This window comes from Hippopotamus amphibius, chromosome X (assembly GCF_030028045.1).
Source record: "Hippopotamus amphibius kiboko isolate mHipAmp2 chromosome X, mHipAmp2.hap2, whole genome shotgun sequence".
Classification (NCBI taxonomy): Eukaryota; Metazoa; Chordata; class Mammalia; order Artiodactyla; family Hippopotamidae; genus Hippopotamus; species Hippopotamus amphibius.
Genome location: NC_080203.1, coordinates 9,785,364 through 9,808,626, shown reverse-complemented (window position 1 = coordinate 9,808,626; position 23,263 = coordinate 9,785,364).

The following is a 23,263-nucleotide window of genomic DNA, read 5'->3' as shown; positions in this document are numbered from 1 at the left end:
TATAAAAGGCAATATAGTTTATATTTAAAAAGAAAATGGTATACCCTAAACAAACTTTGCTCTTTCAAGATGTATTAATCTGGAAAGGAAATAATATTCTGAACTACCATGTATCTGAACTTGCCATGTATTAGTACAAAGAACCTAATGCAAACAGTAATTCCAATGAGTCACTCTTTCTGGCTTGTTTTTAATTGAGAGATGGCAATCCGGCCTAATTATTTGGATTTATAAATATTTACTCTCAAGACAAGTTCCTTATGTTGATAATGTTGACTTAGTAAATGCAAGTTGACATTGATATATGACAAGACTTCCTCTTTTAAGGGTTAGGTATTGTATTGAAAGAACTTCATGAAGGAGAGCAAGAATAAAGGGAGCGAGATGGCGGTGAAGTAGAAGGACATGGAATGCATCCCTCTCCACAGATGCATCAGGAATACACCAAAAGATGCAATAATTCCCACAGAAAAGCAGCTGAACATCAGCAAATGACCTCGGACACCAGAAAGGACTGCAAAGATCCCAAAATAACTGGGTAGGACAGAGGGAAAAAAATAAAAGGAGAAAGAGGAGGAGAAGAAAGGAAAGGGATGGGTCCCACACCCTGGGGTGGGGGGATCTAAAACAGAGGGGAGATTGCGGAATTCAGGGAAACGTCCCTTATCTGATGGGGAAAGCCCTTCTCCAACAGGGAATTTCCCTGGGTCAGAAGGGAGGCATTTGGGACTGTTCAAAGAGGGTGAAGCGGCTGAGCTGTGGCAGACGGGAAAGAGTGAGAAACACACAGAGGGTCCGCATCATGGCTCAGTGTGTCTGGACTGAGACATCGATTCACAGCTGAACAGGGGGTCTGGGAGCTGGAACGTGGGAACTGGAGAACTGGTTCAGGGTGAGAAACATTGTTGGCAGTGGGGAGATGGACTGAGAGGACAGGAGGGAAGAAATCTGCAGCAGAGAGTGCCTACTTTGGAAAGCTGAGTGGCCATAGTGGAGGCTCCATACTGCTGACTCACCAGCAGGAGGAGGAGCCTTGGGTGTAGCCTCTCTCTCGGTGCCTGTGACGGACAAAGGAAGGAGCCCTGTGGGCCTGGCTAACGCATTCAGGGATGACAAAGGGCCCTGTGCACGGCTGGCCTAGAGTGCCTGCAGCCGAGAGTCAAAAGCCCACAAAGTGGCCCATCTCTGGAAACATTCTGTTTACACCTCAGATGCCGGCATCCCTCTGCAACAGGCACCGCCATAGCTGGCTGAGCTGCTCTGACCCAGGCAGGGCGCACCGGTGGGGTCGTAGCAGCAGGGAGGAGCTGTGGTGGGAGTCACTCTCTCGGCCTGAGCCACCCAAGCCACCGTGACCCAGGCAGGGCACCACTGTTCACTCACTCCCAGGGGAAGGAGCCACTATTGTACCCTCTCCCTCCCCACACACCAACGCTTACAGACGAAAAATAAAGGAAGTTCTGCTGGTCAAGGAATAATATAAAAAGCCCAAGATGGGTAGAAGGACACTTACAACTCAGACCCCAAGGAAACAGAAATATTAGTATTAATTCTATTGATCTGGTCCATTCTGGGGTCAGTTCTAGGTTTTTTTTTTTTAATTAATTATGACCTTAGTCCTAAGGGATCTCACATTTTATAACATATTTTTTATTCTGCTTTTATTTTTAGCCTTTTTATTTATTTCTGTTTTTTGCTAAGTTTTTTGTAGTGCTAACTGTATCTCTCCTACCTTCTCTTAATCTCTATCTTTTATACATTTCTATTTCTTTCTTTTTCTTTTCATATTTCCAGTCACACTACACTCTTCTGTTGCCCTGTCTTCTATCCTTTTTTAGTTTATTTTATCTTAATATACTTATAAGCAATATTACCGGTCTGCTCTGTTTCCTGGTTTTATTCTCCAGATGACACACTGCTTTGGAATTTATTATTAGGTTTTGTCTTTATCTTAGTTTTAAGTATAATTGTCTGATTTCATTCTGAGAATCTTCAGTCTTTCTGGTGGTACTCTTCCTCTTTATTACATTTGATCCTAGCTTTCAAAATCTCCCTGGATTTGTGTTTGTGTGCATGTGGTGTTTTTTTGTTTGTTTGTTTGTTTTGGTTTTGTTTTTGTTTTGTTCTGTTTTGGTTCTGAATTTCTATTGGTTTTCTCTTTGATTGTCTGATAGCATACTGGGGTTCTTCTGTCAGGTCTTTCTAGTGCCTTATGTTCTATTGGATTCAGTATTTGTGTGTCTTTTACATGTATGTGTTTCCTTGACTTAGTATTTGTTTGACTCAACACTCTGCCATTAGTCGGGGCTTGGACAGTCTTCTTTAAACCCCTTTATTGCCAGGAAAAGCAACCTCTGAAGTTTGGACTACTATGAGAAAACAAAGAAGCACCATGCAGGCAAAGGAGCAGAATAAAAACCCCACAAGACCCAATAAATGAAGAAGAAATAGGAAAATTGCCTGAAAAATAATTCAGAGTAATGATAGTAAAGTTGATAGAAAATCTCGATAACAAAATACAGAAAATACAAGAAACAGATAATAAGGACTCAGAAGAACTAAAGAGCAAATAAACAGTAATGGACAACAAAATAACTGAAATTAAAAATACTCTAGGTGGTATAAACAGCAGAATAACTGAGGCAGAAGAATGAATAAGTGAGTTGGAAGATAGAATGGTGGAAATAACTGCCACAGAGCAGGAAAAAGAAAAAAAGAATAAAAAGAATGGAAGACAGTCTCAGAGACGTCGGTGACAACATTAAGCACACCAACATTCAAATCATAGGCATCCCAGAAGAAGAAGAAAAAAAGAAAGGGTCTGAGAAAATATTTGAAGAGGTTCTAGTGGAAAACTTCCCCAACATGGGAAACTAAATAATTAACCAAGTCTAGAAGCACAGAGAGTCACATACAGAATAAACCGAAGGAGAAATACACTAAGGCACATATTAATCAAACTAACAACAACTAAACACAAAGAAAAAATATTAAAAGCAGCAAGAGAAAAGCAACAAATAACATATAAGGAAAAACCCATAAGGATAACAGCTGACCTTTCTACAGAAACTCTGCAGGCCAGAAGGGAATGGCAGGATATACTGAAAGTCCTGAAAGAGAAAAACCTACAGCCAAGAATACTCTACCCAGCAAGAATCTCATTCAGATTCAGCAGGGAAATCAAAAGCTTTCCAGGCAAGCAAAAATTAAGAGAGTTCAACACCACCAAAACAGCCTTACAACAATTGCTAAAGGAACTTTTCTAAGTAGGAAACACAAGAGCAGGAAAAGACCTACAAAAACAAACCCAAAACAATTAAGAAAATGGTAATAGGAACACAGATGTCAATAATCACCTTAAATGTAAATGGATTAAATGCTCCAACCAAAAGACACAGACTGGCTGAATGGATACAAAAACAAGACCCTTCTATATGCTTCCTACAAGAAACCCACTTCAGACCAAGGAACACATATAGACTGAGAGTAAAGGGATGGAAGCAGATATTCCATGCAAATGGAAGTCAGAAGAAAGCTGGAGTAGCAATACTCATATCAGACAAATTAGACTTGAAAGTAAACACTATTACAAGAGACAAGGAAGGACACTCCATAATGATCAAGGGATCCATCCAAGAAGGACATATAACAATTGTAAATATCTATGCACCCAACATAGGAGCACCTCAATACATAAGGCAAATGCTAACAGCTATAAAAGCGGACATTGACAGTAACACAATAATAGTAGGAGACTTGAACACCCTACTTACATCAATGGACAGATCATCCAAACAGAAAACAAATAAGGAAATACAAGGTTTAAATGACACATTAGACCATCTCGACTTAATTGATATTTATAGGACATTCCATCACAAAACTACAGAATACACTTTCTTCTCAAGTGCACACGGAACATTCTCCAGGAAAGATCACATCTTGGGTCACAAATCAATCTTCAGTAAATTCAAAAAAATTGAAATTGTATCAAGCATTTTCTCTGACCACAACAGCATGAGACTAGATATCAATTACAGGAAAAAAATATAAAAAATACAAACACATGGAGGCTAAGAAATACACTATTAAACAACCAAGAAATCACTAAAGAAATCAAAGAGGAAATTAAAAAATATCTAGAAACAAATGACAATGAAAACACAACAACCCAAAACCTATGGGATGCAGCAAAAGCAGTCCTAAGAGGGAAGTTTAGAGCAATACAATCCTACCTCAAGAAACAAGAAAAATATCGAAGAAACAACCTAACCTTACACCTAAAACAATTAGTGAAAAACACACAAAGAAACCCCAAAGTGAGCAGAAGGAAAGAAATCATAAGGATCAGAGCAGAAGTAAATGAAAAGGAAAGGAAGGAAACAATAGCAAAGATCAATGAAACTAAAAGCTGGTTCTTTGAGAAGGTAAACAAAATTCATAAACCATTAGCCAGACTCATCAGGAAAAAAAAGAAGATGCAAATCAACAGAATTAGAAATGAAAAAGGAGAAGTAACAACTGACACCACAGAAATACAAAAGATCATGAGAGACTACTACAAGCAACTCTATGCCAATAAATTGGATAACCTGGAAGAAATGGATAAATTCTTAGAAAAGTACAATCCTCCAAGACTGAACCAGGAAGAAATAGAAAATATGAACAGACCAATCACAAGGATGGAAATTGAGGCTGTGATTAAAAATCTCCCAACACACAGAAGCCCAGGGCCAGATGGCTTCACAGGTGAATTCTATCAAACATTTAGAGAATAGTTAACACCTATCCTTCTCAAACTCTTCCAAAATATAGCAGAAGGAGGAACACTCCCAAACTCATACTACAAGGCCACCATCACCCTGATACCAAAACCAGGCGAAGATGGCACAAAAAAAGAACATTACAGGCTAATATCACTGATGAATATAGATGCAAAAATCCTCAACAAAATACTAGCTAACAGAATCCAACAGCTCATTAAAAGAATCGTACACCATGATCAAGTAGGGTTTATCCCCAGGAAGCAAGGATTCTGCGATATACGCAAATCAATCAACGTGATACATCATATCAACAAATAGAAGGATAAAAACCATATGATCATCTCAATAGATGCAGAAAAAGCTTTTGACAAAATTCAACATCAATTAATGACAAAAACTCTCCAAGAAATGGGCATACAAGGAAATTACCTCAACATAATAAAAGCCATATGTGAGAAACCAAAAGCCAACTCCCTTTTAAATGGTGAAAAACTGAAAGCATTCCCTCTAGGAACAGGAACAAGACAAGGGTGTCCACTCTCACCATTATTCTTCAACATAGTTTTGGAAGTTTTAGCCACAGCAATCAGAGAAGAAAATGAAATAAAAGGAATACAAATTGATAAAGAAGAAAAGTGTCACTCTTTGCAGATGACATGATATATATAGAAAACCCTAAAGACTCTACCAGAAAACTGCTAGCACTCATTGATGAATTTAGTAAAGTAGCAGGATACAAAATCAACGCACAGAAATCTCTTGTATTCCTATACACTAACAACGGAAGAGCAGAAAGAGAAATTAAGGAAGCTCTCCCATTTACCATTGCAACAAAAAGAATAAAATACCTAGGGATAAACCTGTCAAAGGAGGAAAAGTCCTGTATGCAGAAAACTATAAGACACTGATGAAAGAAATCAAAGACAAGACAAACAGGTGGAGAGACATACCATATTCTTGGATTGGAAGAATCAGCATTTTGAAAATGACTGTGCAACCCAAAACAATTTACAGATTCAATGCAATCCCTATCAAATTACCAATGGCATTTTTCACAGAATTATAACAAGGAATCTTCTGATTTTTATGGAAACACAAGAGACCCCGAATAGCCAAAGTAATCTTGAGAAGGAAAGACGGAGTTGGTGGAATTAGGCGTCCTGACTTCAAACTATACTACAAGGCCACAGTGATCAAGACAGTATGGTACTGGCACAAAAATAGAAAGGTAGATCAATGGAACAGAATAGAGAACTCAGAGGTAAACCCAAGCACATATGGGCAGCTTATATTTGACAAAGAAGGCAAGAATATACCATGGAAAAAAGACAGCCTCTTCAATAAGTGGTGCTGGCAAAATTGGACAGCTACATGTAAAAGAATGACATTAGAGCACTTCCTAACACCATACACAAAAATAAACTCCAAATGGATTAAAGACCTAAATGTAAGGCCAGACACTATAAAACTCCTAGAGGAAAACATAGACAGAACACTCTATGACATACCTCAAAGCAAGATCCTTTTGGACCCACCTCCTAGAATCACGGAAATAAAATCAAGAATAAACAAATGGGACCTAATGAAACTTAAAAACTTTTGCACAGCAAAAGAAACCACAAAGAAGACAAGAAGACAACCCTCAGAAATGGAGAAAATATTTGCCAATGAAGCAATGGAGAAAGGATTAATCTCCAAAATATACAAGCAGCGCATGAAAATACCAAAAAGCAAATAACCCAATCCACAAATGCGTGGAAGACCTAAATAGGCATTTTTCCAAAGAAGACATACAGATGGCCAACAAACACATGAAAAGATGCTAAACATCACTAATTGTTAGAGAAATGCAAGTCAAAGCCACAATGAGGTATCACCTCACACCGGTCAGAATAGCCATCATCAAAACATCTAGAAACAATAAATGCTGGAGAGCGTGTGGAGAAAAGGGAACTCTCCTGCACTGTTGGTAGGAATGTAAGTTGGTCCAGCCACTATGGAAAACAGTTTGGAAGTTCCTTAAAAAGCTAAAAATAGGACTACCATATGATCCAGTAATCCCACTACTGGGCATATACCCAGAGAAAATCATAATCCGAAAAGAAACATGTACTGTAATGTTTATTGCAGCACTATTTACATTAGCCAGGACATGGAAGCAACCTAAATGCCCATCAACAGATGAATGGATAAATAAGATGTGGCATATACATACAATGGAATATTACTCAGTTATAAAAAGGAATGAAATGGAGCCATATGTAATGAGGTGGGTAGACCTAGAGTCTGTCATACACTGTGAAGTAAGCCAGAAAGAGAAAAACAAATATTGTATGCTACCTCATATATACGGAATCTAAAAAAAAAAAAAAGGTACTGGTGAACAGGACAAGAATAAGGATGGAGTTGCAGAGAATGGACTGGAGGACATGGGGTTTGGGGGGTGGGGGGCGAAGGGGAAGCTGGGACGAAGTGAGAGAGTATCATAGACATATATGTACTACCAACTGTGAAATAGATAGCTAGTGGGAAGTTGCTGTATAACAAAGGGAGATCAACTCGATGATGGTTGATGCCTTGGAGGGCTGGGCTGGGCAGGGTGGGGGCGAGTCACGGGAGGGATGGGATATGGGGATATGTGTGTAAATACAGGTCATTCACTTTGCTGTACCTCATAAGCTGGTACAAGAGTGTAAAGCAATTATATTCCAATAAAGAGCTTAAAAGGAAAAAGTAGAGTTACCATATAATCCAGCAATCCCACTCCTGGGCAAATATCCAGAAAAGATGAAAACTCTAATTTGAGAAGATACATGCACCCCAATGTTCATATCAGCACTACTTAACAACAGCCAAGACATGGAAGCAACCTAAATGTCCAACGACAGATGAATGGATAGAGAAGATGTGGTGTGTGTATATATACACATACACACACACACTGGAATATTACTCAGCCATTGAAAAATAATTAAATAATGCCATTTGCAGAAACATGGTTGCACCTAGAGATTAAGGGAAGTCAGACAGAGTAGGACAAATATCATATGATATCACTTATATGTGGAATCTAAAATATGACCCAAATGAACTTACTTTCAAAACAGACTCACAGGCATAGAAAACAAACTTGTGGTTACCAAAGGGGAAAGTGGTGGGAGGGATAAATTAGGAGCTTGGGATTAACAGATACACACTACTATATATAAAATAGATAAATAACAAGGTCCTACTGTATAGCACAGGAAACTATATTCATTATCTTGTAATAACCTATAATGCAAAAGAATCATATATATATATATCTGAATCACTTTGCTGTACAGAAACTAACACAACATTGTAAATCAACTATACTTCAATAAAAAAGTGATACCAGTAGTACATACACATATTCCCCAGTGTAAACATCAAAAATGCCTCCAGAGATTGGGATTGCCGTATATGCATTACTAATAAGAAAAAGAAATCAAATTGTACACTTTAAATATATGCAGTTTATTGTATGTCAATTGTATCTCAATAAAAGTTCTCAAAGAAAAAAAAATAAAACAATCCTTTCAAAAAAAAATAGAATAAAGGGAGCAAAGAAGAGCTCCTCTGACTACCCAGTTTTAACGTGCAACCTCTTCAACAAACACACACACATTTCCTGTTCACCTTTCAACCTTATTTTCCCCCATAGTACTTATTAACATAGTATCTGTACCACTGGAATGTGTGAAATCTGATATCCTGTATATTTTGGACATTAATCTCTTATCAGATTTGGGGTTTGCAAATATTTTCTCCCATTCTGTAGGTTGTCTCTTCATTTTGTTGATTCTTTCATTTGCTACGCAGTATGGTTTTAGTTTTATGTAGTCTTACTTGTTTATTTTTGCTTTTGTTGCTTGTGCTTTTGGTATCAAATCCAAAAAAAATCATCGCCAAGACCAAAGTCAAGGACCTTTTCCCCTATGTTTTCTGCTAGGAGTTTTATAGTTTGAGGTATTCTTTTTTTTTTTTTTTTTTTTAGAAAGAAGCTGTATTTATTATCTTAAGTTTATACATTTTTTAAGGTGTACAATTTGATATTTTTTGTTAGTCATGTATGTATGGCAATCCCAATCTCCCAATTCATCCCACCCCAATGAGGTATTATTCTTAAGTCTTCAATGAATTTTGAGTTGATTTGTGTGTGTGTGTGTGTGATTTAAGATAAGGGTCCACTTTCATTCTTTTGCATGTGAATATCCAGTTTTCCCAACACCATTTATTGAAAAGGTTATCCTTTCCCCATTGTGTATTCTTGGCATTTTTGTCAAAAAGTAGTTTATTTGGGGGCTCTCTAGTCTATTCAGTTGATTTATGTGTCTGTTTTCATGCCAATGCAATATGCTGTTTTGATTACTATAGCTTTGCAACAGAGTTTGAAATTGAAGTGTGATGCCTTGAACCTTGCTTTCCTTGCTCAAAAGTGCTTTAGCTATTTGGGATCTCTTATGGTTCCATACAAATTTTAGGGTTACTTTTTCTATTTCTGTGAAAAATGCCATGAGAATTTTGATAGGGGTTGCATTATACCTATAGATTGCTTTGCAAGGTATGAACATTTTAACAAGATTAATTCTTCCAATCCAAATATTTTTCCATTTATTTGTCTTTTTCAACTACTTTCATCAGTGTTTTATAGTTTTCAGTGTTCATATCTTTCATCTCCTTGTTCAAATTTATTCCTAAATATTTTATTCTTTTTGGTGCTATTTTAAATGGGATTGTTTACATAATTTCTTTTTCAGGTAGTTCATTGCTATTGTATAATAATGCCACTGATTTTTGTATGTTGATTTTGTATCTGGCAAATTTGCTGAATTTATTTATCAGTCTACAAGGTTTTTAATGAAATATTTAGGATTTTCTATATTTAAGATCATGCCATTAGAAAACAGAGGTTATTTTAATTCCCCCTTTCTGATTTGGATGTTCTAATTTTTTTTCTAATTGCTCTGGCTAGGGCTTCCAGTACTATGTTGAATATAAATGATAAGAGAGGGCACCCTTATCCTATTCCTGATCATAGAGGAAATTTTTTCAGCTTCTCACTGTTGAGTATGATGTTAGCTGTGGGCTTGGCATATATGTCCTTTATTATATTGAGGTGGGTTCCTTCTAAACCCAATTTGTTGAATTATTAGAACAAAAGGATATTAAGTTTTGTGAAATGCTTTTTCTGTGTCTATTGAGATGATCATATGATTTTTATCCTTCAATTTGTTAATGTGGTGTATCACATGGGTTGATTTGTGCATGTCAAACACTCTGTGCATCCAAGTGATAAATCCCACTTGATTGTGGTGTATGATTTTTTAAAATGCCGTTGAATTGTGTTTCCTAATATTTTCTTGAGAATTTTTGCATCTATGTTCATCAGGGATATTGGCCTGTAATTTTCTTTTCTTGTGTAGTGCTTGTTGGGCTTTGGTATTAGAAAAATGGTGGCCTTGTTAAATGACTTTGAGAATTTTCTCTCTCTCTCTCTTCTTCACTCCCTCCCTCCCTTCCTTCTTTAATTCCCTTCTCCTTTTCCTTCTTTCTTCTCTCCTCCTCCTCTTATTCTTCTTACTCTTACTATCCTTCTTACCCTGACTTTTTTTCATCTTTTGCTACTACAAAACTACTGTGATAAGTATCTTTGTTTACATAGTACTTTCTGGTGATTTTATTTCTATGAAATAGATTCTGGGTGACCCATCTCACTAGCATATATAGCCTAATCAGTGCCATGGAATAGCTCCAATCCTTAGAAATTCTTGATTTCTTGAGTGGGAATCAATGTGGGTGGGTGGAAAGGAATTCTTTTTCCACCTGAACTCCTTCAATGACCATATTGGAGATGGGAAAATGAAAGCTCAGGGAAGTTAACTGACTAATCTAATGTTTTAATTGGAATAATGTTAATTGCTGTAATCAAGAAACCCCAAAGTCTCATTGACTGAAACCAATAGAAACTTATTTCTCACTCAACGTATTAGTCCAACATCACTGTGTTTGGCAGACTGGTCTTCCATATGGTAAATTAAGAATGTAGGCTGCTTCCATATTTTGACTCCACCTTCCCATAGGACCTATATGGCATCCAGATTCAGCTATCAGATGGAAAAAGAGAGATTAGAGAAGGCACAACTACATAAGTGCCTTGGACTGGAAATGTCTCACATCACTTGCACTCACACTCCACTGGCACATTCCATCTAGATGCAAAGGGAACTGCAAAATGTAGTCCACAGCTAGATAGCGACTTTGGGGTAATAATTCTAAACTATGTTAGGGAGAATGTTAATCTTAGGAAGAGAACTTTGCTACACCTAAGGTCACGGAAATATTAAAGAAAGGGGTCATGATGTCAACCTTCCTCTTGCTATTTATAGTCCCATGTGAATTGGTCTTTAGAGTTTTTACGCTATCTTTTGAGTTGAGTATCATGACTACACTAGCCTCATAAAATGAATTGGATAGTATGTCATTGTTTTCCATACTCTGAAAAGTTTAGATACATGACAATTGTTTATATCTTGGAGGTTTGAGAAACCTTACCTTTAACGTCGTCTAAGTTTGGTGCTGTTTTGTCTGGTGACTTTTTGATAATTTTTAAAATGTTTCTGTGATTATTGTCCTATTTCAATTTCATACTTCTCAATATACTTGTGGTAATGTGTATTTCCCTAGTAAATTGTTCATTATGTGAAGATTTTTGTGTGTATTAGCCTAAATTTCTATATATAATATTTCAAATGTTCTTCAAATCTGTAGTTATATCCTTTCTTGATTTCAAATATTATACATGTACATTTCTCTTTTCCTGTTTTGTTATTAGTTTTATCAGAAGTTTGCCTATTTTCTTGATCTTTCCAAAGAAGCAAGTTTTAGATGTACTTATAGATTTTATTGCTTTTCTCTGTTCTAATATATTAATTCCCACTTTTGTCTATATGATAATTCCCACATTTGTCTATATTAGTTACCTGATAGTAACTAATCCTCTCCCACTTTCCAAAGTGATTATTTACAACTTCTCCCCTCAAAACTCCAATATCCTCCCACCCTCCTCACTCTAAGCTGATGAACTTTCTTTTTAATTCACTAGAAGTTTGAAGTAATTAAAAAAGAATTTGAACAAACTCCCAAAATTACATCTGACCACTTACCTGCATTTGGGCCCATAGACTCTACTTCTTTGTCCTTGGCTTGGATAAACTGTCCATGCTCCTAGCTAGGACCAAAACTTCCTCTTTTTTTTACATCTTCAATTTTTCCTCTCTACAGTAGCCTCCCAATCAACATGCAAACATAATGTAGTATCTTCTGTCTTAGACAACAAACCTCTTTTAACTTCACATATCACTTGCTAGCTGTCAACCCCTTTCTCTGTTCCTCCTTGCAGAATAATTCCTTTAAAAAGTTGTTGATTCTCACTACTTACACTTCCTTACTTCCAATGCTCTCCTCAGCTCACTCTCTTCAAATTGTTTCCCATCTGTTACTGACTTAATGTTTGTGTCCTTCCAAAATTCATGTGTTGAAATCCTAACCCTGTATACGATGATATTAGGAGGTGTGGCCTTTGGGAGGTAATTAGGTCCTAAGTGTGGAGCCATCACGAATGGGATTAATACCCTTACAAGAAGAGACATGAAAGCTTGTTTTTGCTCTGCTCTTTGCATCATGTGAGGATACACCAAGAAGTCAGCAGTCAGCAACTTGGAAGATGGCCCTCAATCAGCTCCCAACCATGCTGACACCCTGATCTCAGTCTTCCAGCCACCAAAACTGTAAGAAATATATTTGTTTATAAGCCACCCAGTCTATAATACTTTATTATTGCAGCCCAAAGACACAAGACACCATCATTCTGCCAAAATTATATCTGTAAATGTCACCAGTGACCTCAGTATCCTACATGCAATGATCAATTCTTAGTCTTCCTCTCCTATGACCTATTACTATTAGATTCATTGGTATTCCTTCCCCTTTGTAACACCCTGTTGTTGACATCAAGAGTAATGGTTCTTTGTTTCTTCTTTCTCATGTATCTTTTTTTTTCTCTGTCTCCTTTGCTGGATACTTCTCATTGATCTCTTAACTTCTTAGGGCGCTAGGACTCAGTACTCAGACTTCTTCTATATAGACTCATTCCCTCAGTGATTTTATCCAGTTCCATGACTTTAACTCCCATCTGTATATTAGCAATTCCCAATTTCTCTCCCAAAGTCTTATGTAAACAACCACCTACTTGAGATTCCCACATAGAGAGTAAAGATGGCTTAGGTTATATGGCAATAACAAAAAATATGAAAATATCTGTGGCTTAAAGCAACAATGTTTATTTCTCAACCAAGAGTCAGCAAGTTGTCTTCTGGACCCTGGCTAATGGAGGGTCCATCTTGACATCTGTTTCAGTGATCATAGAGGCAGGGAAAAGGGAATATAGTAAATCACGCGCACTGATTCTTGAAGCTTTTGCTGTGGAGTAATACATGTCACATTTGTCCACATTTTATTGACATTTAAATATGCCTTCTCTGTTACCCTGCCTTGTTATTCTTAGCACTTACCACCTAACACATTATTCACTTGTTCATGCATTAGTTTTCGATCTCTCTCTTACGATGTAAGTTCCATGCATGCATAGACTTGCCTTTACTGCTGTATCCTTAGTAACTAGCACAATGTCTGGCACATAGTAGCCACTCAATAAATATTTATTGAATAAATAAATTAATTCCTCCTGCTTTCTTCACAGTTATTTCAATTTTTTTAAATTCTTTTTTAGTTGAATTCTTATTTTTTTTCTTTTGTGTTTAATAATAAAACATATGTGGCTGAAAATTTTCTAAATTCATCCTCAGTCACAATCCATATATTTGGAGGTGTAGTGTTCTCACTGTTATCATATTCTAAATAGTCTATAATTGCAGTTTAGAGTTCCACTGTGACCTAAGCATTATTTGGAAGACTGGAAGTTTCCAAATGGTTGGATTTTTCTATGAATTTCAACTGTTTGTATTTAATTTCTAGCTTTATTTTATAGTGGTCAGAGAAACAATAGAGGAGGGTGCCAAAAAGCAGAATTTCTACCACCTACATACTTTCTCCACAGTTAAAAATGTCCAATTATAGCAAATGAACATGAAGTACGGAATAAAATATCAGATCCTGGATTTCCATGTGATCTTACCATGCTAAATATTTCATCTCTGTTTTCTTCCAAGATTTCAGCCTGCTGTCTCATGATATAAGTGCCTTTGAACAGGGTTATAAAGTCCTAGCTTGTTATCCCAGATAAGTATAAGTTAACTTGGTCATGGGAGAGAAAATCAGGTTGTTCCTACTTAGGCTGTATATGATATTTAACAACTCTGCTCCTCTTAATTCTCCTCCAAAAAGTTACGCTATAGGATGCTCTAAGACCCATAAGCTTGTGAGAGGTTCCCAGCTGTTTGAGCTCTCTGATTCCCATTAGCCCTTGAAACTTGAATTGCTAGTCACTCTTCTCAGGTGCTGTAATCAAAACTGTATCCTTTCTTGTAGTGATAGTTCCACAATTCCTGGCCTCTCTCTATTCTCAGCTGGTTCATCACAGAGCTTGTTGTGCAGCTGGGATCTACCACAATATGATGCCTAGAAAATGCACGCTGCTGTGACCCAGGGTGCTCAACATTCATTCTGCAACAGGAAAGACATCTTGGTGCCCAAGGGAGATGGTGCTGCCCACGGTCGCTGCATGTGCTTTAGCAACACCTGTCAGGGGAGAACATCGACAGATAATTTGTTTCTTCAATTCAACTGTCTTAGAAATTTAATCTCCTTTTTGGCAATTTATGGTAATAAAGTAAGGGTGAACAAAGAGATACTAAAGTGAGAAAAATTTGTGTTACATCAAAACTGCTCCAGGTCATTGTAATAATAGGATTACATATACAAATTGATCCTCAAGTGGATTGTAATGAAACTTCGTAATCAATCTTATGAGACTTCAGGCTGTAAGAAATCTCCTAGTGAATAGAAAAGAAAGAAAACTAATATTCCTTGAGTACCTATTATTTTCTAGGTGTGTGCGTGTGTGTGTGTGTGTGTGTGTGTGTGTGTGTGTATTCCCTGAAATATTGTAAGCTAGATATCAGGCAGATAGATATAGACATTATAATCTCATTTTACATTTAAGGACCCTGAAAGTAAAAATTGCCTAAGGTGATGTGGCAAGTCATTGGCAGTCCTGGGTTTACAGCTCATTTCCATGGGAGAGTGGCAAAAAGGGAATTTATAGTGAAGTCAGTTGGCCTCGAAAGCCTACACTTCTCAGGCATTCATTTGATTCTCTGTGTTTGTGCTCCCCCACCTAGCTGCCTCCAGGAGGAGGTTAGATAGATACTTAGGTCTAGGTATGAGAGACTCAAACATCTCCTTAAGTTTCCGTGTTTTTTTAAAAAATTGGGAATGTGTTGATATCACTCTGGGTATGATGATTGCTTCTCTTAGCTTGTAATTGGATAGTCAGCTCTTACAATTCATTGTGACTTCCTGAGTGGCTTACATGGGAGAACCAGATCCCTCCCCTCCTCTCCTCTCACTTCATTATCACACTCTTTTCAGTACTTACTACAGAATAATTCAGATATACACAAAGTGTAGAAAAGAATGTCACAAGTGGCCATGTACCCACCATCTAGCGTAAGAACTAGAACATTACAAATACAGGTGAAGCTCCCTGTGTACCTCACCCTGATTGCATTCCCCTCAACTCCCCTCATCCCCCATACACACGCCTTGCCCAGAATTAGCCTCTATCCTGAATTTGGTGGATGTTCATCCCTATTTATGTCTTTATAGTTTTACCACACATACGTATATGCTTTAAAACACCAGACAGTATTTTTGTAAGTTCTTAAACTTCATATAAATGATATTGCACTGCAAATACTCTTCTGCACATCTGATTTTTTCTCAACATTGTGTTTTTGAAAATAATCAATCATGTTGACCTGTGAGCTATATAGTTCATTCATTTTTTACTGCTGTATATATTCTATTTATTGAGTAAATCACATAATTTTATTCACCCTTCAATTGATGGACTTTTAACTTGTTTCAAGTTTCTGCAATTACCATTTCTGTTCATACCCCATTGTGGACATGCATAGGAATTTCTCTAGGGTATATATCTAGGAGAATATTTGTTAGGTCAGAAAGTTTATGCATTGTCAACTGTACTAAATAATACCAAATCAATCTCCTTGCTCTTTTTTTATTTTTTATGCAATTCTAAGTGTGGACTATCTACTACTATTTAATGGGCCTGTAAGATCAGCCTGGCCTCAGAATTTGGACTGCAAATCATCCTTGTTCCAGCTGGAATCTTTTATAATCTCTCTCCTCCCTTCTCGCTCTTCCCACCCTGCTTTGCTCTTTCTCTCTCCTGTTCTCTCTCTCATACATATATATTTCTCTTGAAGAAGGTTTGAACGAATTTGTCCACCAGTAGGAATATGTTATCTATACAATTCATTCTCTATGCAGAATTCAAATAAATACTGCCTTAATAATAGCTACTATTCAATGGTCAGCTATTTACCTGTTAAGTGTCAAATATTTTCCTTATACTGCCTCATTAAGCACTCATAATAACCATGAAAAATGGCTATTTGATCTAATTTTATAGATAAGGTTCAGAGATATTCATTAACATGTTCAAAGTCACAAAGCAAATAGAGTGCTGAGCCAGATTTCAAACCTGGTTACAAGGTATTTTCATATCTTTATCAAGTGTGATTTATTGCTTCAATACTGCCCTGTGAAGCCAGGTTACTACCGTTCTTATTTTACAAATGAGAAAATGGAGGCTCAGAGAATTTATATGCTTTGCCAAAAGTTAGACATCTAATGAGTGGCAGCACTAGGACCTGAACCCAGGGCTTTGGACTCCTGGGTCCATTCTTTTCCTCCTACTTAATATTCCCTCTGAAGTAATGAGATTGTCAGCACAGTATTGGGCCAGGGCACATTGGGTAGAGAATGCATAATTCAAGAATTTGCAACATATTCTGTAATTGACAGAGAACCTTGAGAGTTTTTGAGTATTAGAGGGGCTTCCTTATAAGCATATTCTGAGAAAGTGACTTCAGTGGTACAGGACCTAGAGATGGGAGGGCTGGATCAGACACTGGCATCCAAGAGGGCACCAGCAATTATTTCTTTGCACGAAGGCAGGGATTTTTTAATCTGTTTTACTCACTGGCATGTTATCAGTGCCTAGTAGCACAGTGCCTTGTACACGTTAGGCAATAAATATTTGTTGAATGAATTTAGAACTCGGGCACTGGAAGAAAACTTGGAATTTACTTAGCCCAATCCATTTGTTTTATCACTGAAGCAAATGAGACTCAAATGAGCTGAAGTTTTTCAGCCAGCTTCTGGTAGAGCAAACACTAGAACACTATCTTCAGATAAAAGATTCTTTTCACTCAGCAGGATTATCTAGCACTAATATTTCTAAATGGAATTCACGTATAGTTTTCAGGCATTACAATAATCAAATAGTCACTTTATTATTGCAGTGTACATACTGTAATGTCATATATTATTTCCCCTTCAATTTGTGCAAAACTTCCCCAAATTTAAAAAAAAATTTTCAATAGTTTCTGTATATGGACACAAAAAATTAAGTAAGTTATTATGAATTGGAAAAACTGTCTATATAACAAAATATAGGAAGCAGCTATGTACAAAGAATTATTTGAAATGCATGTGAAGATGGGTTAGGGTTATTATATTAGAATACTCAGGATTTAATGAAGGCATTTTCAGAACTGCAAGACAGCTATAATTATAACTCCTACGTAATTTTTTCCTCTTCCAGGGCTGAAAATGTCTATGTTGCATTTTGTTCCAATTTTACTTCTTTAAAGGAAAATGGATTTTGTGCACATTGTCATGTAAAAACAAAACATCTAGTGAATATATTTGATTTTCATGCAGTCGACATAAACATGTGTGACCCACCCAATGAATCTTGAGAATTATGGAGCAGGTTTGAACCTTATGTGGAGTGTTAATCCTTCTTTTGAATGATACGAGTACCACAGGTCTTAAGTTGACAAAAGAGCTGGTCTTGCTAAGCTGACCAGACTTCACATTTTTCCCTTTCAGAGCAGGGCTGGCGTCAGATGACCGTTTCTCTTGTATAATACACAATTCAACTCATAACAATGCCTATCTCTTGGAAGTGGTTGGCAAGACAGGAGTGGGGGGAAGTAGGGGAGGTAGATGGTAGAAACAGATGGGGGCTCTACATCCTCCATCTGATGCAGCTGTGGTGCATCTGTTGATGTCTGTGACTGTGTCACTCAGCGTGTTCTATCCAGGATGGAAAAAACAAAGCTTGTCCAAAGCTGTTGTGTATAGAACGATCAATGGTTTATAGGGTCCCTCAGCAGCTCTCTGATATCAGTGGTCCTACAGAGGCACAACGGCTACCCCAAGTTTGTATTTCACCCCACAACTTCTAATTGAAACCCTTTCATCCCAGCGGGTGGCTTCTTAGAAGGATCTGGCAAGCTAGCTAGTGCCCCCACTACTTCCTGTAGCCCTCCCTGCCAACTGTTGTAGGAATGGGAAAGATCTTTGCTCTGTCTTGATTTGGGGGGCTACTCTGTCCTCTCTAAGCTGCCTTTATCCTTCAGCTAGCAGTGCCAGGTATACTTGTGACCTCTGATGTGGTGTGAATTTCAGACAGGTTGCAAGTCAAATCCCTCTATTCAGAAATAGCCCCAGATTGTTAAGGAGATTATTTAGTATTGAGGAAGGGGGTGGTCACCCAGAGAGGAGGAAGAGGACAATGTTATATTTGCTATTCTCCTTTTTGGTAGCTGTTTATGAACTTCCTTTCTTTCCCATCTTGGTGAGGATTAGAATAATGTGGCCCCCTAAATGACAGTTCTTTGAATTTAGAAGTTAAAGGAGATAACTTTTTGTTCACAGCTCTGAGCTTTTTCCAAGGCAACCCTGTGCTTCCAGAGTAGCCACCAGATGGAGAAGAATCCAGCAGAATATTTTAGGGAACAGCAAAGAGTATTTGCTTGTCTTCTCCAATGCAGCTGGACATAGCTGGAGAAAGCACAGACCTTGCAAAGTGGTCTCACTTTGAAATCATGGCCATAAACCTCAATTGGGCCCCTAGTGCTGCTGAGCAATCATACTCTGCATCCCTAGTTCATTTCCTCTCCCACTCTCCTAGATGAGCATTTAACATTGTCTCCTTTCCACCCAGACCTCCAACATCACCTCTCCTCCCTCATGATCACCAATCTTCTCACTTATTCAAGGACTTTGCTTCTCTCTCTCTCCTGCACCATTAATGCCCCACCCCCTTCATCAGATCTTTCCAATCAGCACACAACCATGCTTTGATTTCTCTTACATTAGAAAAAAAGAAAAAAAGAATAATCTTCATTTGATCACACTTTCTACTCCAACTACTGGCATTCCCTTAAATAAAACGAAACAAAACAAAACAACCCCAGAAGATTCGTTAATACTATCTCCAAGTTCTCTGCTCTGATTCTCTTTTCATCCATTCCAAACAGGCTTCTCCCCCTACTACTCCACCTAAACTTCCCTTGTCAGAGTCACCAATGACCTCCGCATTGCTAAATCTGATGGTCATTTCTTGGTCCACGTATTATTGCTGCTTGTAGCAGGATTTAACATAGCTGATTACTTATCCTGAAACAATTCCTTCACATAGCTTCCAGGATCCCACACCCACTTAAGTGTCCCTTCTACCACACTGGCCAGTCACTCATTCTTTGTCTCTTTCGTTGGTTCCTTAAACTTTCTCCAACCTCCAAATGTTGAGATGCTACAAGGCTAAATTCTTGGACATTGTCTTCTACTACACCAACTCTCTAGGCGATACCATTCAGTTTTGTGAATTTGATTACCATCTATTTTGTAACCCATCAAAAATATTTCCAACCCACATCATTTCTCTTGAACTCCAGCTTCATACATCCAAATACCCAATCAACATCTCCAACTACATGTCTTATAGACACCCCAAACTAAACATGTCCCAAACTGAACTCTGATTCCCATTCAAATATCCACTACTCTTCCAATCCCATTTCTCTTAGTCGTCCCCATCTCAATGTTGATCCCATCTTTCCACTAGGAGGTGAAGCCAAACTGTCAAGAGGACACATCTGAACCTCATGTGTCCCCAGAACTTTAAGGCCCTTGGTAATCCATTATTGCTGTGTTCTTATCTCCATCCTACTTACTACATTGTCCTATATGACCCAATCCCCATCCTTGTTATACCTTCCTGGTGAGTTGATCTTTTATCATTATGTAATGTCCTTCTTTGTCTCTTGTGGTAGTTTTTCATTTAGGGTCTATTTTGTGTGGTATAAGTACACCTACCCCTGCTCTCTTTTGGTTAACTATTTGCATGGAATAGACTATCTTCTCCCATGTTTTGCTTTCAGACTTGTCTTATCTAAATGTATAACCTCTCCTTTAGCCCTGTGAAGCGGATACTGTTTTTTATTTGTCTTTTTTGTTGTCGTGGCTGATTTTCTTGTATTGGGCATCTCAGGAACAGGAGACAGGGAAGCCACCTCCTTTGCTCTTCATTGCCAATTCCTGGTAATTTGTTCTCCTACCTTTGCTGTATGAGACACCCTAGCATTCTGATAATAATGTCTCCGTTTTTTCTTAAGCCAGTTACAAACAAGAGGATTGTAGCCAATATAATTTCTGCAGTATTGTTATTACTAATACCATATGGTGTAGGTACTTATGAATGACTGGATGGATGGATGAAAATATATAAATAAGTGAAGTCATTTGCCCAACATCATATAATGCTTCATGGCATTGCTGACACAAGAAGCTAGTTCTCTTGCCTGCCAGTGCAATGCTTTCTCCTCTTCATTGTAAAATGACTAGGTAAAAATAAACATCAGCATGAGATCAATATTATGTTTTTCATAAAATCCACCCATGTTTACTTAAACTATCAAGAAACCAATAAAAATATTCTGAAGCAAGTTTGCATTATAATTAAAATTTGGCATTCTATTTCAACTAGAGAATTTCTACTTCTCTTAAAATAGCTTTTAAAATGCATCTTTCACAAGTTTGTATTGTCAAGCAATTGTTCCCTTCTTTGAAATGGCCTTCTAACCTATTGGGTATATTATTCTTTCACTGATAACCTGGAGCAGATGGCTCAATACCCCCTTACCCAAAGAGAAGGTAATTCCTGGCACCATAACAGGGCCCAGCAGTTTGCTTTCCGAGTCACTAGCTGCTCAGTGAGACACTTATTTGATTCAGAGAAATGGCAGATTATTTACATTTTTCAGTGTTTGAATAGTATTCTTAAAAATCTCAGTGTAACACCATACACTTTAAATATCTTACAATTTTATTTGTCACTTATACTTCAATAAAGCTGAAAAAAATCTTAATGTAGTATGCTATATCCATTGCGAGGAATTCTGAATGCTGACTATGTAGGAAAACATAAATATGTAAAAGGATAAGGAAGAAGAAAGAATATTGGATCTATAATCCGATTTAAAAATGGGCAGAGGATCTTAGTAAATATTTTTCCAAAAGAGACATACTGATGGCCAGCAGGCACATGAAAAGATGCTCAACATCACTCATCATAGGGAAATGCAAATCAAAATCACAATGAGATGTCACTTCACACCTGTCAGAATGGCTGTTATCAAAAAGGCAACAAAAAACAAATGTTGGCAAGGACTTGGAGAGAAGGGAACCTTCGTGCACTGTTGGTGGGAATGTAAATTGGTGCAGTCTGTATGGAAAAGATTATGGAGGCTTCTCAAAAAATTAAAATAGAGGTACTATATGATCCAGGAATTCCACTTCTGGGTATTTATCTGAAGAAAATGAAAACACCAATTTGAAAAGATATCTGCAGGGCTTCCCTGGTGGTGCAGTGGTTAAGAATCCACCTGCCAATACAGGGGACATGGGTTCAATCCCTGGTCTGGGAAGATCCCACATGCCAAGGAGCAAATAAGCCTGTGCACCACAACTACTGAGCCTGTGCTCTAAAGCCCATGAGCCACAACTGTTGAGGCCACATGTCACAACTACTGAAGCCCGTGTGCCTAGAGCCCATACTCCGCAACAAGAGAAGCCACTGCAATGAGAAGCCCGTGCACCGCAAAGAAGAGTAGACCCTGCTCACCACAACTAGAGAAAAGCCCATGTGCAGTAACAAAAACCCAACACAGCTAATAAATAAATAAATAAATAAACAAATTTATTAAAAAAAAAGATATCTAAACCCCTAGGTTCATTGCAGAATTATTTACAATAGCCAAGATATGGAAATAACCTAGGTGTCCATTGATAGATGAATAGATAAAGAAGATGTGGTACATACATACAATGGAATATTATTCAGCCATAAAAAAGAATGAAATATTGCCATTTGTGACAACATACATGGACCTAAAGGGTATTATGCCAGGTGCAATAAGTCAGACAGAGAAAGACAAATACCATATGATTTCACTTAGACGTGAAATCTAAGAAACAAGCAAAACAAAACTCACAGAAACAGAGAACAGATTAATAGCTGCCAGAAGGAAGGGGAGTTGGGAGATGGGAAAGATGGGTGAAGGGAGTCAGGAGGTATGAACTTTCAGTTATAAAATAAATAAATCATGGGGATGTAGTCTACAGCGTGGTGACTATAGTTAATATATTGCATTTAAAATTCAAAAGTTGCTAAAAGAGTGGATTTTAAAGGTTGTCATCACAAGAAAGAAAATTGTGCAACTTTGTGGTGTTGGATGGTGACTGGATTTGTTGTGATGATCGTTTTGCAGTGAATGTAAATGTCAAATCAATTGATCAAAGATCAATCCCAGATGTAGATATTTTTGAAGGCTTCATGGAGAAGGTGTCATATGAGTCTGGTCTTGCAAAAAGAGAATTTCAACTAGAAGAGACTGAAAAAAGGGACACTCCAAGCAAAAAGAATAACATGAAGAAAGCTGAGGAGGTGTGCAAGTGCAGGCATATTTTGAGACTGTGAAGATTGTCTTCTTTACATAAAGTATGAGGATATGAAAGACAGATAGTGGGAGATAAGACTGGAAACATTAGGGATGGGCATGGCCATATCTGGGTTTGGAAGATTATTTAGGAATCACTTCATCCAGACTCAAGACTTTGGATTCCATCTAGATGCTTAAGCAAAACATAATGCTAAACTTTGTATGCTCCCGAGTTGTAGAGTGGCTTGTTTCTCAGTATTATTGTGTCAGTGGCTGACTGAGATACACCCCTACATTCTGTTGAACATAGCCATCTTTGAATGCTTAGATCAAATCATAGCACTCCACTGCTCTCAATTTTATAATAACTACAATCATGCTTAGAATAAAATTCAATGCTTAAACCACCATCTC